We start from the raw sequence: 26,805 nt of genomic DNA, 5'->3' as shown, positions 1-26,805 counted from the left end.
CAACAAGGAAAAAACACAAGTAAAAAGCCACTATAGGAACCTTCAGCACACACATCTGGAAGGTCAAAAAGTAATACTGTGAAACTGGATGGTCTCCACTCCCCAGAGGTGCTACAGTGCAGGACACCCCAGCAACTCACCCTCTTTTTCTTCCAAAGTTCTTCCCTCTTGAATTCGAAGACCGCAATCCACCCGCGAGAATAAGCATTTGTTGACGATCAGAAGTAGAACACAAGCACCTCCACGATGCAGCTCCCTGTGAGTATTCTTCCTCCAAATGACCTTCACAAAGGCGGCAAGGGGTTTATATAGCACTTGGGCTACTGTGATTGGTCCACAGTTATGCTAATTAGGGTTTGCAAATGCACCAAGGCTATTGGTCCAAAACGTACAAATGCTATTGGTCAGTTCTTGAGTCCCAGCTTTCATTCAGCTCTGCCCCGCTTCCTTTTTCTCAAAGCAGGTTGAGAAGTGGGAGGTCCTGGATGGGCCTGGGGTGCTGCATGGGCAGGCTACTGCGACAGGTGTCCCTACTGTTTCGGGCCTGACGGCTGCAGGGTGACAGATCAGCGAGCCTTCCTTCAACTTGGTGCTGGTTCATCGTGCTTCTGTGGCAGTTTTCCTGCTGCATCAGGGCCTCTGGTGCTCAGACCCACCCAGGCCCAACTCCACCATTCCTTCGTGTCACTGCCGCTCTCCTACACTTGGCATTGCATGGACACCTATGAAGACCAGCAGTGCAGACCCTCAGAGTCCACTGGTGAAAGAGTTGGGTACTGAAATCTCCAAATCAAATCTTCCCCCAGAATCTGCTCTGCCCCTCAGTTATCACTTGAGGACCAGATGTTACCTTGGAATGACCCCAAGCTCCCTTTCAAACAGGTGTCTTCCCAGGAGTCTGCAAGTCATCCCACAAAAACCCCTGTGGCCAGAAGAGTGCAGACAATTTCTCAAAAGTCGCTGAGAGTCCCTGATCCTCGGGTTCTAAGCGCTATAGATGGGAAACCAAAAAACAAGATCCTAGGTAGATCCCCCCTCACCATCCTGCAGGATGGCAACTCCCCTGGGACCCTGACACCAGACAGGGTAAGCGACCTTCTCCCCTAAGTGAAAATGTTAGGAAATTAAAGGAAGGAGCCATTCTTGGAACTGGAGAGCTTCTGAAAACTGGAGGATGAGCATGGGAGCAAGGCCAGGATCATGACAAGGAACATCAGCACCTTACTTTGGTAGAGAGCTAGCCCCTTTGTGGCCCCTACATTGGATTCACCCAGGGCCTGGTGATGTTCTCTTTTCTGCCACCCCTTCTTTCCCAGGGAGACTAAGGAAAGGATTGTTTTCTTTGATTCCTCCTAAACTACCATCTCTGAGACTTAGAACTTTATCAGACTTTCTTTTTGTCTTGTGCATTTCCTGTGTATTAAAAGATGTGATTTTAAATGACACTTTTAAAAAACAAAAAACCACTTAGTGAATTTTCCTATTTTGTTCATCTTTAGGGATTCCTTTATTATAGGCTCATCGCCCCTACCTTTTCCATGAACATGTCAATGCTAGTAATTCGCTCCTTCATTTATAAGTGTATACTGAGTCAGACCAATTGATACAGATTTGAAAGTGAAATAATTATTGTTTTCAAATATAATGAGGAGGAAAGTTATAAAAATATTTGAAGTAATATAATTGTTATAATGGATAACACTGCTAAATAATAAGTTGGCACAAATTGGACTTGAAGAACACACTCCAGTAAGAGAGTAGAGGATGATTTTATAGAAGTAAAGACATGCTGGATTTTGAAGGTTCAGAAAGTTATTTTAAGAATCAAGGGAAGGTTGGCCATAATATATAAACACTAAGAAAATTGGGGTCACATGGTGTAATTGCATACATTTGCACAATTAATAAATTCATTAAGGATTTAAAATTGGGCAGAAGTGCCAAATATACAAATTTAAGTCTGGATACTTTTGACCAGTATTAGGAGGAGTTATGAAATTGGCATTTGGTAGAATTATATTGTCTCCCAGGGACAGACCAAAATTTTGCTAGGTGGAGGATTGTAAAAGTTTTTACTTTTATATGCATCATGTATAAATATGCAAAAAATAAACACAGAGGAAGACTATATATTAATGATATTAAAATTTCATTGAAGACAATGTTTGAAATGCAGTGTATTTGTGAAGAACAATAGGATGGGAAGAATTTATAATAACAAAGTTGGGAAATCCTGGTCTGATAGTGGGTGCTGTGTTTCATTATTTATTGAAGTTATTTCAATGTTGTTCATGATTTTTGAAGTCTTGAATGTCAGTTCTCATACCAAACATCATTTAGTGACTACAAAATCACAAGGACAGGTCATCTCCCATTCTTGCACTCCTACTCCAGTCTCTTAGTCTGACATTTTTACATATGCAGCAACTCTGTCATTCTGGGTTTAATTCCTCTCTGCTGAGTTCCTGTCCCTGACGGATAATAAGCTTTGAGTTTTGAGCAAACTATGAACTTGGTGCCAAAACAATTAATATTGCATATTAAAAGATCATTCATGGAATTATCATCATATATTGCTTCAATTGTGAGAGTTTTCTTTCTCCTGTGATATTCCATTTTTATATGTAAAGTGACTGACTAAATTGGTTGTGTTTTTATTGAAGCATTTTATTTTAAGTGCTTGTTTTGGAGATTTATGAATTCTTAACCTGTAGATGGATATTATATAAAAAGTATTTTAATTATATGCTTGATTTGTAGCACATAAAATATTCTGCATTAATAATCCAAGAAGAAACTTGTAATAATACCACTTCTTTTTCTCCTGTACTAACACATAAATAATAAGTTCTGAATATTCTTAAATAACATTTCTCTGAATATATTGTGTGAAATAAGTAGGTGGCCTCTCTGCTTAATGTATGCAAAAGAAAAACATGAGATTTATAATCTAATTCCTCCATGCAGAAAGGCAGTTAGGATGACTAAGCTTAGGGCAGTCTAAATCCTAGCTGAGGATGTTGGAAATAGGTTTGCACGTTTAATTCCTAAAATCTAGCACAAAAAAAGAGTTTAATCTAGCACAAAATAAAGAGTTTAAAGCTGAGGTGTCTTAAAATAACATTCTCACTTTAAATTGTACTTTTGCTGAATTATTTTATAAACAAAAGAATTTGAAAATTAAAAAGTAATTTATAAGATGACACTCTCATCAAAATATCCCAACGGACTATAGTGCAATATAAACCCTTGCATGAAAAGTTCCCTCTTTTTCACCTTTTAGTTTCTTCTAGATTTTAACTATAGAGCTACAGTTCAAAAAATGATAGAAAAATTATTAATGTGTGTTCTTTTTTTAATTTTCCCCTTTATGAGATATTTTGTTGAAAGTGTTATTCACCTGCACACATGAGCACTTCATCTGGTGCTTTTCCATCTCACTTCTTCCCCTTATGTTTGGAGGAACTTTTGGTGGGCAGGGAAAAGAGAAAAGTGACCCCCATCACACATTCCCATGCCTACCCTTTGGTCAGGATTATGCTTAGCACAGTGACAGTCAGTTTTATGTATTCAGCACAGGAAGAGCCAGGCTGCCTCATCTTTGCTCTCCCGCTCCCCAAATACTCCTGCACCTCATCTTTCTGGCCATTTTTAGTGTCTCTTCTTCATCTAAAGAGTCCATCAGGTCTTACATAACAATTCCCTGTATGCAATTTTAAGTAAACTTTCTTTTATTAATAATAAGACATTTTCATATTCCATGCATTATGATGAATTTTATAATATTGGGTATAAAACAGCTGAAAAATATCTATGATGCTAATATTTTTCTGAAGTGTTTTACAATTAATTACTCAGTGTTGCTACTGGAATTTATTAAGAAAATAAAAACAGGAAACAATATGCTAGCAGAACATTATCTTTCATATATTTGAACATGGATTGAATGAGGTGAACATTTCTTTAAAAGAAAAAAATTGATAGCAATCTTTGGGGATAAATAAAGTATGCACTTTTGCTATAAGTGATAACAAATTTACATCATAATAATACATTAGCAACATCTTTTATAATCTAGAGAATTCGAACACTGTGTAATGTCATTTTTAAATTATGAGTAAATATTCTGAATGCATAGAGTTCATCTTGAGAGTGAATAGTAGCTAGAGCCAAGTAAATTAACTGAAGGAAAAGGCAAAAATATATGAATAGACAACAGCATATTTTCCCTTAAGGAGAGGAGCAAAAGAATATTCACAGAAAAGTAATCACTATGAAACTTCTTGATGTATGCAGAAAAAATTGAAAGGAATGTTAATGAGTTAAAGAGAAAAGAGGAAAGTGGCAGTAAGAAAAATATGTTGTTAAAATTTTAAACTTATAAACAAATTCAAATCCATATATAGCATCTGTAGATCATCTGTGTCTTAAATTCACTCACATGCACATCTTATTACTTCCACTAGATTGCAAATTACTTGAGAACAGAATCTGTGTTGCATTCATTTTAAAATTATAGACATCTCCTATTAGAATGACTAGACTGTAGTTAGAATCTCAGAAACATATTTGTTGGACAAGAGAAATTTCATTGCATAACCAGTGTCTGTCTGGACTTCCTCAGCCCACAAATGGCAGGGTCTAGAAATGTTCCCTGAACTGAGTCTCAGTTGTCACAATGTCTTTCTGTATACTTCAGAACACACATGAGGAAACTCTGGATAACTTCTGTTCCTCTATTTTCAAATCTCTTACTCTGAAAGCTCAATGATCTCATTCAAATAGGAATACACATTCAAAACCTTAGCAAAAAGATTTATCTCTTAGCCATCCTGTACATGAGCCTCCCAGATATTAGTGATATTTAAGAAAGTAAATCTATTCACTTAATATGCATTTTAATGACATGACATTATTCCATTGGGAATATAAATGTTTTCCTAATTCTGGTTAATTTCTTAAAGTCTTGCCCTAATATTGTGCCATAAGTTTTCCTTACAGGAGATCAAGATGGCTTCTATATTTGATTAATCTTAAAACATGTTTCTTCCTGATTTTGACCCTCTATTTTCTTAGTTCTATTATACTAACCTCAATTATCTTATTACTATTAAATTTAGAAAACATGTCTTTCTGAAGATACCTTGGCAGGTTAGAACCTAGGAATGTCATCCTGAAGAGCTGGAAGGGTATCTGTGAAATATAAACATGTAGGATATTGCACCCCAGTGCTCTAATATCTATGGGTGGGCAGGAGTTTAATTTCAGTTATTGCCAATTGACAAACACACATCGTCTAACTCTGAGAAAAGTATGAACAAAATTGGAATGTGCCCAACATTGTTTTCCAGGGCTCATCCTGGAGGATCTTTCAACAGCATTACCTCAGTGCATCAAAACCCTCTCAGCTGTTGTTTCATCTGAGTTGAGATCGAGTTCAGTTTTGACCTCTATCACCTATCGCAATAGTATCGAGTAAAGTCTTCCTTGCCTGCTCAACTTTGTGTAGTGCAAATTTTACTTTTAATTTTCTGTGCAATTGCTATGAAATATATTGTCTTTAGATTTTTAATTATTTTAAATTTAGAATCCCCACTGTTAGTCTCTACGTACAATAATCTTTTTATAAGATGATGATAATAAAATTTATTTTCTATTATTCAGGAGCAAAACATATATTTGTTATTGCTATAGTTAAGTGGACTTCATTTCAAACAATTGCTACGAGTATAAATTGCTAATATCTTCTAGAAAGCAACTTTTTAATAGGTATTAAGGTATTTGACATAGGCATACATTTTGACCAAATAATTTAGTTTACACCAATTAATAATCAGATTTATACAATTATTTATTAAAGTTATCCTAAATACAAAACAATGAAATAATAGTTTAAATTATGTTGTACCTAGAAGAAAAATATTATAAAACATCAAAAGGTATTAGAGAAGAGTAATAGTGCATATTACTGGTGCAGCCATATGTTGAAAATGTCAAAGAAATTATCTAAGGGAAAAATGATTTCAAATCCTTAAGAAGAATGAAGCCTGTATTTGAGAGATCAGTGACCCAGACACACAGGAATAAATAGTTTTGTGCATTAGGTAGCTTTTTTCATAAGATGTCTGTCCCCATGACCCATTAAATCTCAGGGAGAGTTTTTGGAAGTGTATTCCTCCTGCCAATGTAGTATGGAGATATTGATGTACTTCCTGGTTTAGAAGTTGGTAGATTCAATCAAGTTCCCTTTGAAAAGATCAATCTCAAAAATCTGAAAACAAATATAATTGAGCAAATGGAAAAGCTCCTCTTGTCCTGGACCAGGGTAATTTTTTCAACTATTCTAGCAATGATGTAGAAGTACTACTATCTTAAATTTTTTATATTATTATTCTAATTAGGTGTATAGGACAGTAAAATGCATTCATATATTTTGATAGATCATACATAAATAGAGTGCAATCTCAAATTTTTCTGATTATATGTATTGCATGAACACGTTGGTCATGTAGTGATACATGTTATTAAGAAATAATGTCTGTTTTAATCTACTATCATTCCTTACCCTGTACCAATTATCCTCCCTTCCCTCCCCTCTACCTAATAAAAAGTAACTCTATTCTTCCCGATCCCCCACTCCCTTTATTGTGAATTAGCATTGTCATATCAGAGAAAACATTTGGACTTTGGTTTTTTGGGTTTGACTTATTTCACTTAGCATGATATTCTATAAATCCATCCATTTAACAGTCAATGTCAGACTTTTGTTCTTTAAAAATGAGTAATATTCTGTTATTTATATCACATTTTCTTTATTCATTCATCTGTTGAAGGGTACCTAGGTTGGGTACATACTTTGGCTATTGCAAATTGAGATGCTATAAACATTGATTTAGCTGTGTCTCTGTAGTATATTGATTTTAAGTCATTTGGGTATAAACAAAGCACTGGGATAACTGTGTAAAATGGTGAATCTATTGCAAGCTTTCTGAGGAATCTCCACACTGCTTTCCATAATGGTTGCCCCAACTTGCATTCCCACCAGCAATGTATGAACGAACCATTTCCCCACATCCTTGCCAGCATTTATTGTTGCTTATATTCTTGATAATGGCATTCTGACAGGAGTGAGATGAAATCTTAGAGTAGTTTTGATTTGCATTTATCTCATTGCTACAGAAGTTGAACTTTTCTCATATAATTTTTGATCAATTGTATATCTTCTTCTGTGAAGTGTCTGTTCAGTTCCTTAGCCCATTTATTGATTAGGTTATATGTTTTTTTGTGTTAAGCTTTTTGAATTCTTTATATATCCTAGATATTAAAGTGTTATCTGAGGTACTTGTGGTAAAGATTTTCTCCCACACTTTAGTCTCTCCCTTTACATTACTGATTGTTTCTGTCACTTAGAAGAAGCTTTTTAGTTTGAGGGCATCCCATTTATTGATTCTTGATTTAACTTCTTGGGCTTAAGGTGTCTTGTTGAGGAATTCAGGTCCTAGGACAACATGGTGAAGATTTGGTCCTACTTTTTCTTCCACTAGACACAGGGTCTCTGTTCTATTGCCTAAGTCTTTGATCCACAGTGAGTTGAGGTTCATGCAGGGTGAGAGATAAGGGTTTAATTTCATTTTTTACATGTGATTTTCCATTTTCCCCAGCATCATTTGTTGAATAGGCTATCTTTTCTCCTGTGAATGCTTTTGGCAACTTTCTGTAGTATGAGATAACTGTACTTATGTTGGTTTTGTCTCTGTGTCTTCTATTCTGTACCATTGATATATGTCTGTTTACTGCCAATACCATGCTCTTTTTGTTACTATAGCTCTGTAGTATAATTTGAAGTCTGGTATTGTTATGCTTCCTGCTTCCCTCTTCTTTCTAATTATTGCTTTGACTATTCTGGGTCTCTTATTTTTCCAAATGAATTTCATGTTTGCTTTTTCTAGTTCTGTGAAGAATATCATTGGGATATTAATAGGAATTGTATTAAAATTTTATAACACTTTTAGTAGTGTGGCAATTTTGACAATATTAATTCTGCCTATCCAGGAGCATGGGAGGTATTTCCATCATCTAAGGTCTTCAATTTCTTTCTTTAGTGTTCTGTAGTTTTCATTGTAGAGATCATTGACCTCTTTGTTAGATTGATTCTCAAGTATTTTATTTTTTGAGGTGATTGTGAACGGAATAGTTTTCTTTATTTCTCTTTCTGTGTCTTAATTACTGATGTATAAGAATGTGTCTGATTTATGGGTATTGATTTTATAGCCTGCTCCTTTGCTGAATTCACTCATTAGTTCTAGAATATTTTTGGTGGAATATTATGGCTCTTCCAAATATTCAATTATAAGATTCCAAATATTCAATTATAAGTACAGTTATCTCATACTACAGAAGATTTACAAATGGTGATGATTTGTTCTTATTTACCTAATTGTGTAACTTTAATTTCTTCTAATTGCTCTGGCTAGACTTTCAAGAACAATGTTGAATAAAAGTGGTAAAAGAGAACATCTTTCTCATAATTCAATTTTTAGAGGGAATGCTTTAAATTTTCTCTGTTTAGAATTATATTGACCTTACATTTAGCATGTATGGCTTTTACAATGTTGAGAAATGTTCCTTATATCCCTAGTTTTTCTGGTGATTTGAACGTGAGTGGTGCTGTATTTTGTCAAACGCTTTTTCTGCAACTACTGAGAGGATCATATGATTCTTGTTTTTAAATCTATTGATGTGATGAATTTCATTTACTCATTTCCATATATTGAACCAACCTTGAATCCCTGGGATGAACCCCACTTGATCATGGTGCACTAAATATTTAATATGTTTTTGTATGTTTTGCCAGAATTTTATTGAGAATGTTTGCATCCATGTTCATCAGAATTATTTGTCTGAAGTTTTCTTTCCTTGGTTTGGTTTTTGTATCAGGGTAATACTAGCCTCATAGAATGGGTTTGGATGGGGTTCCTCCTCTTATATTTGATGGAATAATTTGAGGAGTATTGGTGTTAATTCTTTTTTGAAGGTCTTGTGTAATTTAGCTGAGAATCAGCCAGTCATTCCCTTTTCTTAATTGGTAGGCTTTTAATGGTGTTTTCTATTTAATTGCTTAAAATTGTTCTATTTGAATCCTGAATGACTTCCTGTTTTAGCTCAGGTAGGCCATGTGTCTCTACAAATTTGTAAGTCTTCAATATTTTCTATTTTATTGGAGTATAAATTTTCATAATAGTTTCTTCTGATTTACCTCTAAGTATTTTTTCATTTCATCCTTGATTTCTTCTACTATCCCTTTGTCTTTCAATAGTGTATTATTTAGTATACATGTTTTAGAGTAGCTTCTATTTTTTAATTTATCATTGATTTCTAATTACAGTCCATTGTAATCTTATGGAATACAGGGTATTAACTCCAATTTTTTTGTATTTACTAAGGGTTGCATGGGGCATAAGATATGGTCTATTTTAGAGAAAGATCCATGTGCCACTGAGGAAATATTTATTTGCTAGCCAATGGATGAAATATTGAATGTATGTCTGTGAAGTCTAAATTACTGATTGTATTATTTCTGCAGTTTTTTATTTAGATTTTTTGATAAGATCTGTCTAGTAATGAGAGAGGTGTGTTAAAATCACCAGTATTTCTGTGCTGTGATCTGTTTCATTCTTGTAATTGAGAAGGATTTGTTTGACATACATAGATGATCCATTGTTTGGGGCATAAGTATTTATAATCATTATGCATTGCTGCTGTATAATTAATTCCCTTCAGTAGAATGAAATGACCTTCTTTGTCCCTTCTGATTAACTTTGGCTTGAAGTCCACTTTATCTGATATGAGGAAAGAAACCCCTGCTTGTTTGTGCAATTCATTTGAGTGATATGATTTTTCCTATCCTTTCAATTTCAGTCTCTGGATGTCGTTGCCTATGAGGTGAGTCTCTTAAAGACAGCATATTTTTGGGTATTCTTTTTTTATCTGATCTACAATTCTTTGCCTTTTGATTGACCAACTTAGACCTTTAATATTCAAGTTTATTACTCACAAATGTCTTGTATTCCCATCATTTTGCTTTATTTCTGGCTTTTAATTTGATTTAGATTATTTTTGCACTATCCTTTTAGGGTAGTTCCTCCATTTGCTGCTTTTCACTTTTTTTTTTTAACTTCATCCTTATGGAATATTTTATTAAGAATATTCTATAGTACAGGTTTTCTGATTGTAAATTTTCTTAACTTGTGTTCATCATGGAAGATTTTTATTTCATCTTAAAATCTTAAAATTCATTTTGCTGGACATAAAAATCCTTGGTTGGCAGTCATTTTCTTTCAGAGCTTGAAATATGTTGTTCCATGACCTCCTCGCTTTGAGGGTCTAGGTTGAGTAATCAGATGATATCCAAATTGGTTTTCTTGTATACATAAACTGCTGTTTTTCTTTCACAGCCTTTAAGATTTTATCCTTATGATGTATTACAGTCACTTGCATTATAATGTGTCTTGGTATGGGTCTGATATAGTTTTGTATATTTGGTGTCCTGGAAGCCTCCTATATTTGATTTTCCATTTCATTGGTTAAGTCTGATAATTTTTCTGATATTTTTCATTGAAAAGATTGTGCATTCCTTTGGTTTGTACCTCTGCTCCTTCTTTTATCCCCAAAACTCTTAAATTTGGTCTTTTTGTGTTATCCCATACTTCTTGCAAGTTTTGTTCATGGATTCTTACCAATTTCTCTCCAAGGTCAACTGTACTTTCAGTATTATATATTTTGACTTCATCATCTAAAGTTGTCTTCTAAATAGTCTAGTCTGTTGGTGGTGCTTTCCACTGAATTTGTAATTTGATTTTTTAATTCCTTCATTTCTAGAATCCCTGCTTGTTTTTTTCACGATCTCTAACTCTTTATTGAAGTGATCTTTCACTTTCTTTATTTTCTTTTTGATTTCCCTCTTTATAGCATTCTTTACTTCACAGATCAGATTAACTATGTACATTCTAATCTTTTTATTGGACATTTCTTATATTGTGTTGTCAGTGGCTTTTCTGGCTGGGACACTTTGTTTGTTTGTGGTATTTTGTTCTCTTGTTTTTTTTCATGTTTCTTCTGTGTTTTCCCATCAAGTTGTATGGATTTGAGGCAATACAGGTTATACCCAGTAGACCTATATTGTCACTGAAGATTTTTAGTATCCCACCTTTAAGGGTGAGACCAATATCAACAACACCCAGTGCAAATAATGTACAGCCTCAAATCTCGTAGCTCCCAGCAAGGCCTCCACTTCCCTCTTGCTATAAGCAGAATTGATGAGTTCAATCGCTGTCCAAAATAAAAACAGAAAATTTGCCAGACAGATTTACAATCTCAAATAGTGGACTAAGAGAAAACAGAAACAGTCCAGGACGTGATGTTCATGAGGGAGAAAGAGAGAAGCCAGAAGCAAAAATCCCCAAGAAGAATGGAAGAGAAACCAACATAGATTGACTGTTAGGTGAAGAAAAGATAAAAAGGGAATCTTGGAAGATACAAGTGAGTGGAAGAATACATACAAAGAGAAGAAAAATGTAAGAATATACAGCAGAACTGCAAAACACCATGCAAATAGATCACCATCTTCAACAAACTGATGCACAAAAAATATGTGGAGACCTCTGCAGCAGTGGCTTAGATATTACTTTAGCCATTTATCTTTGCACTTCAAGTTTTCTGCTAAATGCAGGCCTACTGCCTGAATATCATCTGTTAAAAATGTGAATAAAAATGAGAAAAATCATTTATCTGCAAATGTAAGGCCAATAGAAAAAATCTCCACAGTTTGGTTGGAATTCAAGAAGGTCAACAATGGTATAATGCTCATTCATAGCTGAAACTCTGAAATACAAATAAATAAAATTATAAGTCCTAAAACAAAAATAGTCACAAGTGTGTTTCATATTTTAGTATCATGATGCTAAAAATGAGCTACATTATCTTTTTACAAAAAGAAATCATTTGTTCTACTTCTTGTTTCGTTCCTTTTATTGTTTCTCTTTCCCTGATTCTATGTATTACTTTCTTGAACTCTCTGTATCTCACAGATATATATGTAAATGTTGCAAGGTTGTCTCAAAGTCTACCTTAGAATACAGTATTCTCCTGTTTCAATTCTTATAAGTGATCTCTCTTCAGAATACTTTGTTTTCTGTGAAACAAAACAGAAAACATCAAATTAGGGGAAAGAGTAGCTCAGGCTTCCCCAGGCAATTAAGTGAATTATGGAAAATTATTAGTGGATGCTTTATGTATAGCAGTGGCTCTGTGGATGAAGAAATATAACTGCTAGTCACACCAGTGATTATTCCCACTGTGGAAATGAAATGATCACGAGTAAATATAATTACTTCTTTAATAAATTTAATAAATGTTGTTTTGGGTTCTGAAATAGCACTTGGTTCTACAAATTACATAATGACTGTGGCAACACACATTCAGTGGACCTTAAGACACTATTCTAGAACACGTAAGACATCCTGAAATGCATCAGGAAAGACTATGGGCAAGGAAAAATGACAAACTGCTGCAAAAACTGAGTACAAATTCATTTGTCCTTACCTATTCTGTCATATATTGTTTTGATAATGCAATTTTGTTAAAAGTATTTTTTCTAAAACTCCAAAAGGTTAGATGCCCAAGCTGTTCACCTGAATTGCAAATGTCTTTCATTCCTTGTAAGAAAGAACTAGGTATTTTTTTTAACACTTGAAGTGCCCTAAATAAGTCTATAATTAGAAAATAAAACACTTAACTGCACTTGGACTATGGTGATTGACAATAATTGATTTGTAGGATTTAATACACATAGAATTACCAGAGAAATGTAGTAGGAAGAAGACATTAAGCTGCACTTCTCATCATAACTTTAATTTGTATACTCTTAAGCATCATAAAATGATAAGAATTTTAGAAAATGAGTATTAAGATAAATATTCACTCATCTCATCTTATCTTTGAACAACTGTGCTGACCCATTGAGTCATGATGGATACTTAAAATGAATTACTATTTACTCTTATCAAAAGTGTTTAAGTCAAACCCAAAAAACCAAAGGCTGAATGCTTTTGCTGATATGAGGAAGCAAATTCACAATAGCAGGGAGATAGGGAAGAATAGAATTACTTTATATTAGATAGAGGGGAGTGAAGAGAGGGGAAAGGGTATGGGGGAGGAATGATAGTAGAGTGAAACAGTCATTATTACTTCATGTTTATGTATGACTGCATGACCAATGTGACCCTACAATATGTATAATCAGAAAACTGAGAGATTACACTCTACTTATGTATGATCTATCAAATTGTAAAAATACATTCTACTGTCATGTACAATTAATTAGAACAAATAAAAAAATTCAAATTCAAATAATAAAAAAGTGTTCTGCAAAAATGCCATATGGTAAAAGCCTATTTGGAATATCAGGCTTTTGCCATAATAGTAATAAATGTTAGCCTTCTACTTCAAACCAGTAGAATGTTAGAGAAATGTGCAATAATTTGAGGATCTTTTAATATTTTATCAAAATGAGGTAAAACATGGTACTAGTTTCCAAGGACCACGTATGACAGACAGGGTGGCCACCTACTAGCAAATATATTTGCTCACTGTTTGGCACATTAGAAATAGCAAATCAAACTTTCTGCCTGTGACCAGCAGTTATGGCCTACTCTAATGAATAGAAGAGCAATAGCAATTTTCAGTATGTGCCTAGCTCTGAGTTCCTCCATTTTTAAAGCAATAGTTGACCATGAGTTACTCTGTTTTGAATATAAGTGACAAGTTAGAATGACTCTACACCTTGCTTGTAAAATTAAACAACCATATTCTGCACAGCAGGACTACAAGGAGTAAACTGAAAAATGATTGTGTCACTAAAAATAACCACCTTAAAGTTATTGAATTAAACCAGAATATAGATGCATGGACTTATCAACATTATTACAGAAAAAATGGGGCCTGTTAGCTTATCAAATATACCAGAGCACCAAGGGAATCAATCCCCTCAGCTGAGACCCATAAAAGTGGGAGCAGCTCAGAACTGGACATGGCTGCACACTGACCTCTTTTACTGGTCACCCGTGAACAGACGTGCTCAGGAAAATTGCCATAGCAACAAACCTCTGATTCTCTGTCCCTGGGAATCAACTCAGAATGGTTTCTCCTGCACAGAACAATAACACATGGCTCCTCCAATTAACTCTTTAAGCTGATACTGTGAAACTGCTCACCATCAGGACCCTTGCCTTGACAACCCTGAGGAACTTGTTCCTTAAAACCCTTACCTATTCAGCTACAGTGACTCTGAATTTATATATGCTTTATGCCTCTGCTGTTGTCACAAAATTCTGCATATATATATATATATATATATATACACATGTATATGTATCTTTATGTGTGAAGTGAGTGTTACAAATATTACAAATTTAAATAGGAATGGAATAAAATAACTTTGATTGCCTTAGTCTTGACACCAAAAAAAATATCACTAGCATTTTTGGTTAATTTCAGCCAATAAAAATGATATTGCTTTGAGTTTATGGTTATTCAATAGGTCCCAACAATGTGGAAAGAAACAATCAGGTTTGGTGAATGTTAGCAGGACAGCTCATTTATGATAAGATTGTAAATCTTTCCAAGTGCTCTAGGGGTAAATCATTCCTTGTCTCTTCTACTTTCTGGTGTTTGCTCTCAGTCTTGGAATTCTCAGACTTGCATATTCTCTTTATGTCTTTACATGGTCTTTCCTTTGTGTGTGTGTCTATGTCCAAATTTCCCTCTTCCTTTTGTTCACTGGTAATGGTTTGTGGCTTCCATGTTTCAGGATGACTATATCTTTACTTTCTTATGAGCAAGCACTCTGTTTCTAAATAAAGCCAAATTCACAAGTTCCAGGTAGGCTTGAATCTTTGGGAACACCATCCAATCCTGTACAAACAGGGAAGTTTAAATATTCTGTTCAGTTTCTACAATGACTTCCCTAGTATTGTGAATGTTCTTCAATTAGCAGAATTCCCCACTGAAATATTTGTCTACATCTAAGGTAGAACATTTCTACCACACTAATGGAGGAATGAGAACACTGTTTCTGTGACCAGTGATACATACTTTAAGATTCCCATACAGGAGGATGTGTACAACTACTCACCTCTGATGTTGTAACACAAAAGAATTCAAAACTATAGGTAAATGGGTAGGTATAGCTCTATTTGGCTGAAAGCTTGAGATTTTAACCTCCTTTGTTATTGTGGAAAAACATTTCCTTTTATAGAATAAGTTAAAATTAATATCAAGGAAAATCTGTTCTCTGAAAACACTGTCCAGAACTTTTTAAAACTTTGTCTGTATTATTAAAGGTACTTTAAGATCCGGAAATAATGTGTGCCTCCAGTACTGCCTTGTGCCAGGTTGTTCCATGCCAGTGCGTTGGTGGAATTTTGTTACGGTGATCATAGGAAACTAATGCAAAAGTGGTGCCATTGTTTTTGTTTTTGGACACAATACCTTTATTTTATTTATTTATTTTTATTTTATGTGGTGCTGAGGATAGAACCCAGTGCCTCATGTGCCAGGCAAGCTCTACCACTGACCCACAAAGTGACCCCAAAGTGGTGCCATTTTCCACTGGGGATTTTGGTTTGTTGCTGAAGCTGGCATTGGGGCACCAAACTGAATTGGGAGAGGGACTGGATTGTATGTGTGTGTACATGTGCACAATTGTCTGTGGGACTCCTTCCCCATTCTGTCCCCACCTGTCCTCCCTTCCTCTACCTCAGCCTTGTCCCCACCAGCCCTCTCTCTCAAGGGGCACCACTGCCCCTTCTCTTTCTATGGAAGATGAAGATGAGGGGGCAGGTGACCCAAGAGGGCAACTGCCCACCGAGGGTCCCTGCCATGCCTCCTCTGGTGGACAGGTTACCCTGCTCAGAAGAGAATGGGGTGGCAGGCTTTGCAGACCCAATCAGGGACCAGGTGGAAAAAATCCTCCACGTGTCTCCTGTTAGGTGTGGCCAGGAAGACCCAGGACCTTGGCTAGGGACAAAGGGAGCTTAAACTGCAGGTGTGACCTGGCAGAGCCCAAGCATGATGTGAGACTCTGAGGTTGTGAACCTGATGTGTGGAGGGGAGAGCTTTCTGGAGAACAGCCCCAGGGCTGTCCTTGCCTAGAAGATCAGCCCTCTGCTGGGCTTGACTCAGCAGGAGTGTTTTCCATGAGATAAATACTGCACTAATGTCTCATAATGCTCCCAGGACTGAGCAGCAATCAAGATAAGGAAGTAAAATCTCTGAAAATAAAAGCAACACCAGCAGAGAGGTGAGGTGGAGGGCATGGCATTGGCGGTGGCAGTCAACTCCTTTAAGGTCCCCAGGATTCACTCTCAGAAGCTAGGGATGATTTACTGGAGTCCTAGCAGTCTGCAAGTCCCTGGGCTGCTGCAGGTGGGATTTATTTTGGCGCGAAGCAGAAAAGAGAGAAACAGATTTGGGGCAGCTGGCTGGGCCTGTGTCACCTGGGGCGTGCTGGATGCTCCTGCTCTGGATCATGGCGGAGACTCTGCTGCCACTTCAGGCCCAGGCTCTGCCCCTGGAGCACATGCAGTGCACATGCAAACTGTTCAGGCACCCACAGGTCACTGCATTGTGGGGGCCAGAGCAGCTCCGTGCCACCTGGCTTTGGTCCTCTTGGCCCTGGTCCTGGCCAAGACAGGGTTTGGGCACCCAAGAGTCCACTCTCTTGCCTTTGCTGACTGGTCCAGGCCCTGGGTAGGTCACCTAGGCAGGTTCCATGGCTCACCCTGGCTTGTCCCTACCCAGGATGCCCCCTGACACCGGCCTCATGGAGCGGATCCAGGCCGTCATCCAGAATGTCTCTGACATCGCTGTGAAGGTGGACCAGATCCTGTGCCACAGCCTGTTCCTGCACAGCAAGAGTGGGTGCCAGTAGAGGGGTGAGCACCATGCACCCCGAGGCTGCTGCGCCAGGTGGGGGTGTCTTAGGGAGCCTGACTCCTCCCACTACAGCTCACCTGGTTCTTAAGGTCCTGCTCCAGGCTCTCAGCAAGGTGACCCAGGGTTCATCCCACCCTGACCTGCCTGAGGGGGCTAAGGACAGAGGAGACCCCTGGAGTCCTGGCCGCTGGGCTCCAAGAATGAGGCCATCTTGGGAAGGGTCCCAAAACCCATTCTTCCACAGGAGCAGCAGAGGAAGCAGGCCTATCTCTGCCATCCTTAGAAAGGGTAGGGGTCCACTTGTGGGAGCCTGAAGCCTTTTGCTGCTCCCACTGGCTCCTCAAAGACACTGACCTCCTCTTCTAGCAGGCTGGGGAGTGGAGGAGGGCAACTCAGATCTGGGGACCCCTGGGTCAGGTCATTCAGCTAGTGAGAAAACTCTGGCAGGCAGAAGGGGTGGGCCACTGCTGCCCTGACCCACCAGAGATCATCCTGTCCCTCCCATCTCTCCTCTGGCTCTTCCCTGGACCCCTGTCCTCAGCATGCTGACCTCTCCCCACAGTGGTTGAAGGTTGCTGGGACCAGCGATCCCAAGTTCCCTGACTGTGCAAGAAAGTTGGAGGTGAGACCTGGCTGGGGATGAAGCATGGCCAGGGAGGTGGCAGCCTGGGAGTCTGACCCTGTGGGCTATTCACTGGCAAGGGCCTCTCTGCCCAGCCTGTGGCTCCTGGCCCAGGTGCAGCTGGCTGAAACTGACCTCAGGGAGATGTCTCTGCTGGGCACTCTACATGGCCACCAACCCAGACTCACCTGGACATCTCCCCCATGGGCTCAGCACTTTCTTCTGGTAAATGAGCTATGAAATGTGTGCCATTGGCAGCCTGATCCCTGACAGCTCAGAGAAGGAGCAGGCCTCAGTTGCTCTGTCTCCATTCCTCCTGGCCTGGTCCATGGCTGGACTGAGGGTGCCTCCCATCCCATTCCAGGGCTGCCTCTGGCTGTGCATCATCAGTGTGGGGAGCTAATGTACAGCTGTAAAGCTCCTCGCTGCTTTGAGGAGCGGGCTGTAGTGCTGCAAACCCCCTCCTTGAGGACCACTGTGGTGGTCCTTCCCTGGGCCTAGCCCAGGCCCACTTGGAGGCCACCCCATGACAAGGGACTGAGGCATGAAGGATAAGGCCTGGCTGCACTGCTGCCCCTCCTGGCTCTTTACCAAGGACTTGGCCCCCATGTGTCCTGACTTGTCCTGCTCTCCCAGGGTCCTCCTTTGCCTGGGTTTGGGAGATCGTGCTCCTGATCCTGCCTTCTCTGGAGTCCTTGGTGGCCAGGACAGCTGGCTAGGTCTCTGCCCTTCCTTGCTGTGTCTCTAGAGCAGGACACACTGCATGCCCCCTGTCCTGGCAGACCTTGGGGACTCTGGAGATGTGCATGCAAGGGGAGCCTACAGCGGCCAGGGCTGGTAATGCTGCCTGCTCAGACTTGGCCCTCTCTGCAGTGGATGTGTGCCTGCTGGACCTCTGACCCCTGCTACACCTTCTTCAGGGTGGTCGGCACTAAGTGTTCTTCCTCATCTACCTTCCTCTGGAGGAACCAGAGCGCTGCACGAACAGCCCCCAGACCCCTCCCCAGAGTCCGGGTGGGTTTGGAGGGGGTGGGATGTACTCCCCAGGCTGGACATTCTTCTGGGATAGTGGGAGAGACCTCAGCCCTGCCCAGGTGGAAGGGGGCCATGGGCTCTGCAGGAGGTGGACAGATGGGAGGTCAGCGGGACAGTGTCCCTCCACCTCCCGAAAGCCTGCCTTCAGAAGTGGGCTGGGTCTCTGCAGATGCCCTCTAAAGGGACTAGAATAATACCAATAATAGCTGTCACTTACTGAGGGCTTTCTGCATGCCAGGCACTTTCTTTGTACCTCAGTCTCCTGGCCATCCTTCCGTGATTGCATCTAACAGATGACAAATCTTAGGCTTAGGGTTAAGGAGTTTAATACATATGGTGAGAGGCAGCCCTGCCCCTGGCTTTGACCACTGCCCTTATGTTCTCCTTGCAGCTACTGGGATCCTGGGCACTGTCACAGATGGCCACCTCCCTGGAAGAACTTGGGGCAGGTAGTTCAACAGAGCTGAGTCGGGATACACTGAATTGACTGGGGGTCAGTTTGGGGATGAGAGCACAGCTCCTTGATATCGGGGGCTGGTGGGACCCCTAGAAAGGACAAGAGAAACTGGAGCAGACCCTAGACTCATGATAGTTTCCAGTCCCTGTCCCCAGTGTGGCAGGGGATGGGGGCCTGGCCGCAGGAGGGGCCTGGGAGAACTGAGGTCAGGATTCACCTCTAGGCAGTATTCTGGAGCAACTTGTCTCACCTCCTGGAGCTGATGGGCAGTAGGAAGGAATTCCTGATCTTCATGAAGAAGTGGAGCAAGTGACTAATGGCCCAGTGGGCCATGGCTGCCCAGAGCCTGGCACAGAAGCTGGGGGACATCCGGAGGGACCATAATTCTCCCAGGGAACAGAGCCCTGAAAGCTTGGGTGATGCTCTCAGGGCCTCAGCTTCTGAGCAGGCACAGAGCTGGTGCTCAAGCCAGTGGCATTGGATTTCTTTGCATATTATCCAGAGGGAGAGAGGTGGGGATGGCCAGGTCATGGTGGTGCAGGTGAGGCCCTTTGCTCTTTGCAGAGCTTGGGGAGGACAAGGTCCTGAGGAGTGCCTTGTGCTCTGTAGACAACTCATTCTGATCAGGCAGAGAATTCATGGCTTCTGCCTAGAATTTTTGGAGTAACAGTCCATTTGAGGAAGACTTGTGTGTCCATCCGCTCATCTGCCCATCCACCCGTCTGTCCATCCATGCATGCACTAGAGAATTATATGACTCTGTCTCACCCTGTTTGCTTCTCTCATTTCATGAACTCTCTTGTCTATGTTGACTGTTGTCCACCTGGAACGTAACTCCTTACATCATAATACCTGGCTTGGGTACCTTGGCATCCAAAAGTGACCATCCAGGCCCAACCTGGAGACAGTGTCTGCTGCCACTGGTCTCCCAGCTAGTGACTTGGGGTCGGGGGGGTCATGCTGCTCTTCCATGCTGACCCCATCCCCCCGTTGTCCTGCTAACCCAGATTCTCATTCACATTGGCTTCCTGATGGAGGAGTCCAGGGATGTTTTCAGCCCATGGGTGCTGAAAGGCAGGCCTCTAGGGGAGATGGTGCAGTGGATGGACATCCTGGCTGCCCTCTACATCCTGGGCCATAGCCTGCGAGTCACTGTCTCCCTGAAGAAGCTGCAGAAGTGAGTGCTGGGGACAACCAGTGCACTGTGGTGGGGCGGGAAGGGATCGAAAAGAACATCCCAGAAGCTCCTGCTCTACTGCAGGTCCCATGGCCCATGGATCCTTGGAGGCTTCCTGGCTTTCTGTCAGGTACTGGCATCCACAGGTCCCCACTAATCCACTCCATCTGCCTCCTGCTTCCCCTCCATGCTGCGTTTGGGACAAACCCAGGAAGTGTGTTTGCACAGTACAGTTCTAATGGTATCATGGTCTCCATCTGTGTTGGGGGACAATGTTTGCATTTAGGGGTTGACAAACCTGGCTTGAGGGCTGGGCATGGTGGTGCTCCCTGTAGTCCCAGTGGTTCCAGAGGCTGAGTCAGGAGGATCATGAGTTCAAAGCCAGCCTCAGCAAAAGTGAGGCACTAAGCAACTCAGTGAGACCCTGTCTCTAAATAAGATAAGGTTGGGGGTGTGGCTCAGTGACCAAGTATCCCTGAGTTCAATCCCTGGTCCCCCCCACAGAAAAAATTGGTTTGAGGGATGGAGAAACTTCATGAAGATGGGGTCCCTGGTGCCTGCCACCATGGTGGTTTGGGCACACCATTGGGAGTTTCTCTTCTGGAATCAGATTCCTTCCTGGGCCTACTGTGGAGGCTGGGGCCATAGGAGCTGAAGGGTTCTGGGGTGGATGGGTGATGCCCTCTCTTTCTCCTCTGCTGGCTCTCCAGGGTTCCACTCCTGACATCTGTCAGAGGTGGAGGCTCCTGGTGCTTGGGAGAGGGTGGAGCAAAGAGTTATGAGTGTGGGAGAAAGCGCAGCATGTGGAAATCGGGTGCACCACATTATGGAGAAATATACATGATTCCCCCGTCCCCAATTTCTGTTGCTTGAAGGGGATGATGATGAAACCCCTATGTTGCTAAATTGATTGAGTTGTTTGAAGACAATTTTGAACTTCATTCCAAAAAATGTGCTCGGGTGCAGTGGTTTGTCCAATTCACTGAAGTCCCAGCCCATAAACAGTGCTTGTTGGGACAGAAGCCTGATGCATAGGAGATATTCTGGTATGACTACCCTGCCTGTGATAGCAACATTAGTGCTGAGACTATCATTGGCCCTGTTCAGGTAGTAGCTTTAGCTCCAGATGAAGTGATACCTGTGGATCTGAAAAATGAGAAAATATTTTTTGTGAAACTATCCTGGAATGAAAAGAAGTTCAGACCATTGTCCCCTGAACTATATTCAGAATTGGAGAAACTGCAAGAAAGCAGCCCCAAGTGCCAGAAGCCTGTGGAAGCCATGACTAAGAACATAGAAAGCCCTGCTTGGACTACAACAGAACAAGTGGTCTAAAGGATTGAATCAAGTCACTCTGCCTCCAAATCTCGCCAAACTTCTACCCATCCTGTTGCCCCCACTGCAAGGAAGAGACTGGAGCTCAGCAGCTTCCCTAGGATGCCTGACACTAGCATATCCCAGCCTACTTCACAGGCTTCCTTGGATTCTTTAGGAAGAACTAAGTGAAAAGTGAACTCCTCTGAAATTATCTCACATATGAAGAGATCTCACTTATATAGAAGTGAGATGTCTTCTCCAGCACTGAAAACTCCAGAGAAGAGTGGAGAGGTTCAACCCTTTTGTGCCAAGGATGCTAAGAAGGCTTCACCTAAATGTTGCATTGTCCTGAGGACCTGAGTGCCTGCTTTGAAAACCACCCAGATTAATGAGGAGAGAATACTTACCCCTGTCAAGGGGGTCAGAGACCCTCAGTGCCTTCTATGTTTCTGAAACCAGAAAATATCAAAAAGAGGGAGGCAAAGGAATCAGAAACTCAAAATCAAGCTACCCATTGAATTGGCAGAAGGAGTTCTCTCGACTTTGAATCGAATTAGGCAGCAGCTTTGGGTTTTAGAAAACAATAAAAGTGACAAAGAAGAGGAGAAGTTCCTGCAGAGGTTTCAGACTCCAGCAGTGAGGAGGAAGAGGCATCTACTCCAGCCCTTCCAAGGAGAAATACCAGATGCATGTCCAGAAACCTGCAACCTTTCTTGAAGCCATCCATACAGACCCCCTGCAAGACACCAAAGAAAATGGCCAAGCCTCGAACACCACGTCACACCACTCCCCAGATCTGGAGCTATAACCTGGCTGCCCCAGAGCCAGCCAGCATGCTACAGGAGGCCCGAATGAGGCTATATGTTTCTGCTGTGCCTGAGTCTCTCCCCTACTAGGAACAGGAATTCCAGGACATCTACAGTTTTGTGGAAAGCAAACTCCTTGACTGTACTGGAGGGTGCATGTATATCTCTGGGGTCCCTGGAACAGGAAAGACTGCCACTGTGCATGAGGTGATATGCTGCCTGCAGCAGGCAGCTCAAGCAAATGATGTCCCTCCCTTTCAATACATTGAGGTCAATGGCATGAAACTGACAGAGCCTCACAAGTGTATGTGCAAATCTTGCAGAAACTGACAGGCCAGAAAGCAACTGCTAACCATGCTGCAAAACTACTGGCCAAGCAATTCTGCACCAATGCATCCCCTCAGGAAACCACTGTTCTGCTTGTGGATGAGCTTGACCTTCTGTGCACTCACAAACAAGATGTAATGTACAATCTCTTTGTCTGGCCCACTCACAAGGAGGCCTGACTGGTAGTCCTGACCATAGCCAACATCATGGACCTGCCAGAGCAGATCATGATGAACCAGGTGTCAAGCTGATTGGGCCTTACCAGAATGTTCTTCCAGCCCTGTACTCACAGCCAGTTGCAGCAGATACTAGTGTCCCGATGGAAGCATTTAAAGGCCTTTGAGGATGATGCCATCCAGTTGGTAGCCAGAAAGGTAGCAGCCCTCTCTGGACATTTACAGGTGTGCCACAGAAATCTGCGAGTTCTCCCACCAGAAGCCTGACTCCCTTGGTCTGGTCACAGTGGCCCACTTGATGGAGCTGTAGATGAGATGTTCTCCTCCTCATATATCACTGCCATCAAAAACTCCTCTGTCCTGGAGCAGGGCTTTCTGAGAGCCATCCTTGCAGAGTTCCATTGATCAGGACTGGAAGAAGCAACACTCCAATATATATAAAGTCAACATGTGGCCCTGTGCATGATGGAGGGACTGCCATACCCAACCATGTCAGAGACCATGGCTGTGTGTTCCCGTCTGGGCTCCTGTCGCCTCCTCTCAGTGGAGCCCAGCAGGAATGACCTGCTCCTTCCTGTGTAGCTCAACATCAGCCAGGATGATGTGCTTTATGCACTGAAAGAGGAGTGAAAGTCTTCTCAAGGGCGACTGCTTTTAAAGATCCCACTTTCATTTTTCTAAGCACATGGAGTTATGGAAGTAAAATATGCAAAGGAGAAAAAAAAATAGTCAAAGTTATCACTCTTTCTCTTCATGACTAGGGATTTGGTGCTGGGTGGGATTCCATTCTTCCATTGGCTTTTTGATGGGATCTCTAGCTTTGCCCCAGGGCCTAAGTAAGGAAGGCCCCAGAAGACCCCAGAGTCCTTTGCATGTGAATCTACTTTTCTCTATGAACCCATTGACTTATTCTCAGGTGGTTTTCTAGCAGGAATGAGGTTTCTCTCCGAGCCTGCCTGCCTTCCATCTTGGTGGCATGTGTTTCTAGATGTCACTTTCTTCTGAAAGGCCCCCACAGTTCTGGTCCACAGTGCTGATGTTCTGTGGCACAGAGGAGACTGTGGATGGGGACAGCACCATCAGCAGTCTCAGGTCACTAGGGCCCTGGGAGCTCCAGTCTAGGGTAGAAACTCAGCCTCTGCAGTTCTTACCTACCAGGAACCCAGGTAGGATGTCCTGTGGAGCAGTAGTGCCAAATTCAGAGAGGAGGCTGGGTCTGTAGTGGTTGGAAGGATTTTATCCCCCAGGTCTGGAATTCACCTGCTGGAGTTAATGTACTTGTCTCTGGCAGGCTCAGTGAAGATGAACAAGTGAGGTGGTGGGTGGGGGCAGTTAGGTGCCCGGTGGGGCAGGCCCCCGAGGAAGTGAGTGCACCTGGGAGCAGGTTTGGAAGAAGAAATGCCTACTGTGAAATAGCGCCCCCCCTGCTTCTGCTGGCCAAATGTCACCAAGCTCCCAGGCCAGCAGCCAGGTGGAGTGCTGTCCCTGAGTGCCGGTGCTGAACCCAGACAGCTTCTGGATCTCGGCTTGGGTTCTCGCACTGTGGCATCTTATTGACAGGTCCTGCTCTTCATGTGACACCGGCCACTTCAGAGTGGAGGTTTGCCTGCCTGCCTCCCACCAGCACCCACTGCTACACTTGCGCTCTTCCCACCCCCACTCCCTCCAAGCAGAGAACTTGGAGGGTGCTCTGATGCTGTCCTTGGAGCAGAGGCTGCTCAGGTGGCCAATGTTTGCCAAGAATGGTAAGGAAGTCTTTCCCTGGCCTGGAGGCTTCCTGCAGGAAGTCTGATGGGGTGGGGATGAGAAGGAGGCAATGAAAAAGGACCCGGGATCAGGGAAGCTGTGGCTGTGGCTAAACAGAGCCAGCCTGCCTCAGGCACAGCAGGCAAAGTTCTTGTGGGTCATCAGAGACCCTAAGATGCAGTGGGAGTCCTGAGGGTGTCTGGAGCTCCTCATGTCAGCCTGTGCCACAGCTTGGTGGGAAGGAAGCATCTGTCTATCAGGATCACCACCCTCACCTGGCTGCAGGTTAGAGGAAGTGGTGTTTGGCAAAGGTCCTCGGCCAATCCTCCTGTCTGATTGGGCAGGGTCTGGGCCAGAGAATGTGCTTTTGTTACTGCTCCATGGAGGAGAGGATCATGCTCCTGGTAGCCCAGCAAAACACCCAGGCGATCATCTTGCTGGAGAGAAGCAGAGAGCTCAAGAATCTTTGAAAGGCAGGGGCTTCTTTCTCTCAAACTCCACCCTAACTCCTTACCGGCCCAGAGCAGGCCAGCCTTCTGGCTGCACCCTAGAACTTGAAATGGCTGCCATTGCCCATCCCAGGGCCCAGGAATTGACCATGGGGTGGCTACCCTTGGGAGGCCCTGATGAAGATGCCCAGACTGAAAGATGCCTCTGCTGCTATCCCATCACAACTCATGATGCACATGTGTGTAAACATGCATGTGCACATGCACACCCACACACACGTCCCTACACACAGGGCACATGCTCAGGCAGCCTCCGTGCACACACCCACTGCATGCATGTGCAAATGCATGCTCCCATGCATGCAAACGGTACCCTGTGCACAACCCCATACACACATACACATACACCATCCCCACAGTCCACAGAGAACCAGTGTCTTCTCCCTAAGAGAAGCCTTCCTAAGCCTTCAATCCCTGACAGTCTTCTGCTGATCTGAACTCCCAGAGGCAGGGTCTCCAGGGAGTAGTCAACTCTCTGACTTACCAAAAGCTGTGGGATGCCCTGGCCTGGGTCCCCTGTGGGGTGTAAGCGTCAATGAGTGATCTTACTCAGACAGGGCAGAGTAGTGCAAACAGCTCAGCCCCTTCTGGAGATAGCCTTAGGAAGGTGCTTTCTAAATCTGTTATTAGGTGCAATTGAAAAACAAGGAAAAGTTGTTAAAAATAAGAACAGAGCTGCCTTCCCCAGGGGAATTTCCTGGTTAGGTCTACAAGATCAACAGCCTGGGCTCTGAGCCTGGGCTAGAGCAGGATGTCCTGTGGGCCTTGGGCACAGCCAGGCGGTCCCTCTCTTGGCCTCTCTGATTTAGCAGATTGGAGGGTCAATTTTTTAATGTCCCCCAGGTGATTACAGTAAGCACCAAGAGTTGAGAGTGGAAGAGCTGGAGTTGTTAGGGCAAGGGGATGGTGTGTGGGAATATGCCCTCTGCAGGGATGTCCCACACACCTGGCCAGCAGACAAGCAGAGGGTGCTCAGCCAGGGCCCTGTCCTCCTGCTGCTGCCCAAGTTGAGGTCCTGATGCTGGGATCCATGGGGTCGTTGGAGAGAAAAGCCTTCCCTTCCTGGGTGCAGAGAATTGGCTGTGCTCATCAGTTTTATCTGTGTAATTTCGGGCATCGTTAATCATACATAGGAAAAAGGATGGGACTCTTCATCCATGAGTGAAATTGGGTTTAGTAGAAAATTAGTTGACTTAACTGGCAAATGATGAAAGCTGGAGAGGAGGATGTTTAAACAAGGAGATGATAAGGGGACCACAGGCTGGGCACTGGTCTCTAGCCCGGCAAGTTTATTCAGGGGAAGTACCTGGCAGGGTCCCCAGGGAATGGCGGTGGTAGGGACCCCATCTTGTTCCTCTGGCAGTGCAGCTGGACAAGCAGGAGCAGCTTTGGGGTTTGAATTTGGTCAGTTCCAGTTGTGACTGACTCCAACCCGTCTGAGCTGGGGCAGAGCAGGCCCAGCTACTGTTGGCTGGTTGGAGCTGAGCAGGACCAGACTGAAGGGGGCTGCTTCAGCCACCCGCTGGAAGGTGCTGCCTGTCTCAGAGGTGCTGTGGGGTGAGTGTGTCCCTGGAATTCATGTGTTGGAGACTTGGTCCCCAGAGTCAGATGCTGATGGCCTTTGGAAGACATCAGGTCAAC

The 26,805-nt window shown here is 42.4% G+C and overlaps 2 pseudogenes across 2 annotated transcripts; both read left to right on the top strand.

Annotated features, from left to right (window-relative positions):
• The first annotated feature begins 246 nt into the window (after positions 1–246).
• LOC306652207 (cell division cycle-associated protein 3-like) lies at positions 247–1,356 on the top strand (annotated as a pseudogene). Its single transcript has 3 exons — positions 247–258; positions 464–524; positions 618–1,356. The product of its transcript is annotated as a cell division cycle-associated protein 3-like (transcript).
• Positions 1,357–22,153: 20,797 nt separating this feature from the next.
• On the top strand, positions 22,154–23,620 carry LOC306652208 (origin recognition complex subunit 1-like; annotated as a pseudogene). The gene has a single exon. The product of its transcript is annotated as an origin recognition complex subunit 1-like (transcript).
• The last annotated feature ends 3,185 nt before the right edge of the window (positions 23,621–26,805 follow it).

Source organism: Sciurus vulgaris, assembly GCF_902686455.1.
Source record: "Sciurus vulgaris genome assembly, contig: HiC_scaffold_144_arrow_ctg1, whole genome shotgun sequence".
Lineage (NCBI taxonomy): Eukaryota > Metazoa > Chordata > Mammalia > Rodentia > Sciuridae > Sciurus > Sciurus vulgaris.
Note: the sequence above shows the minus strand (reverse complement) of the source record. Positions and strands in the feature narration are given on the sequence as shown.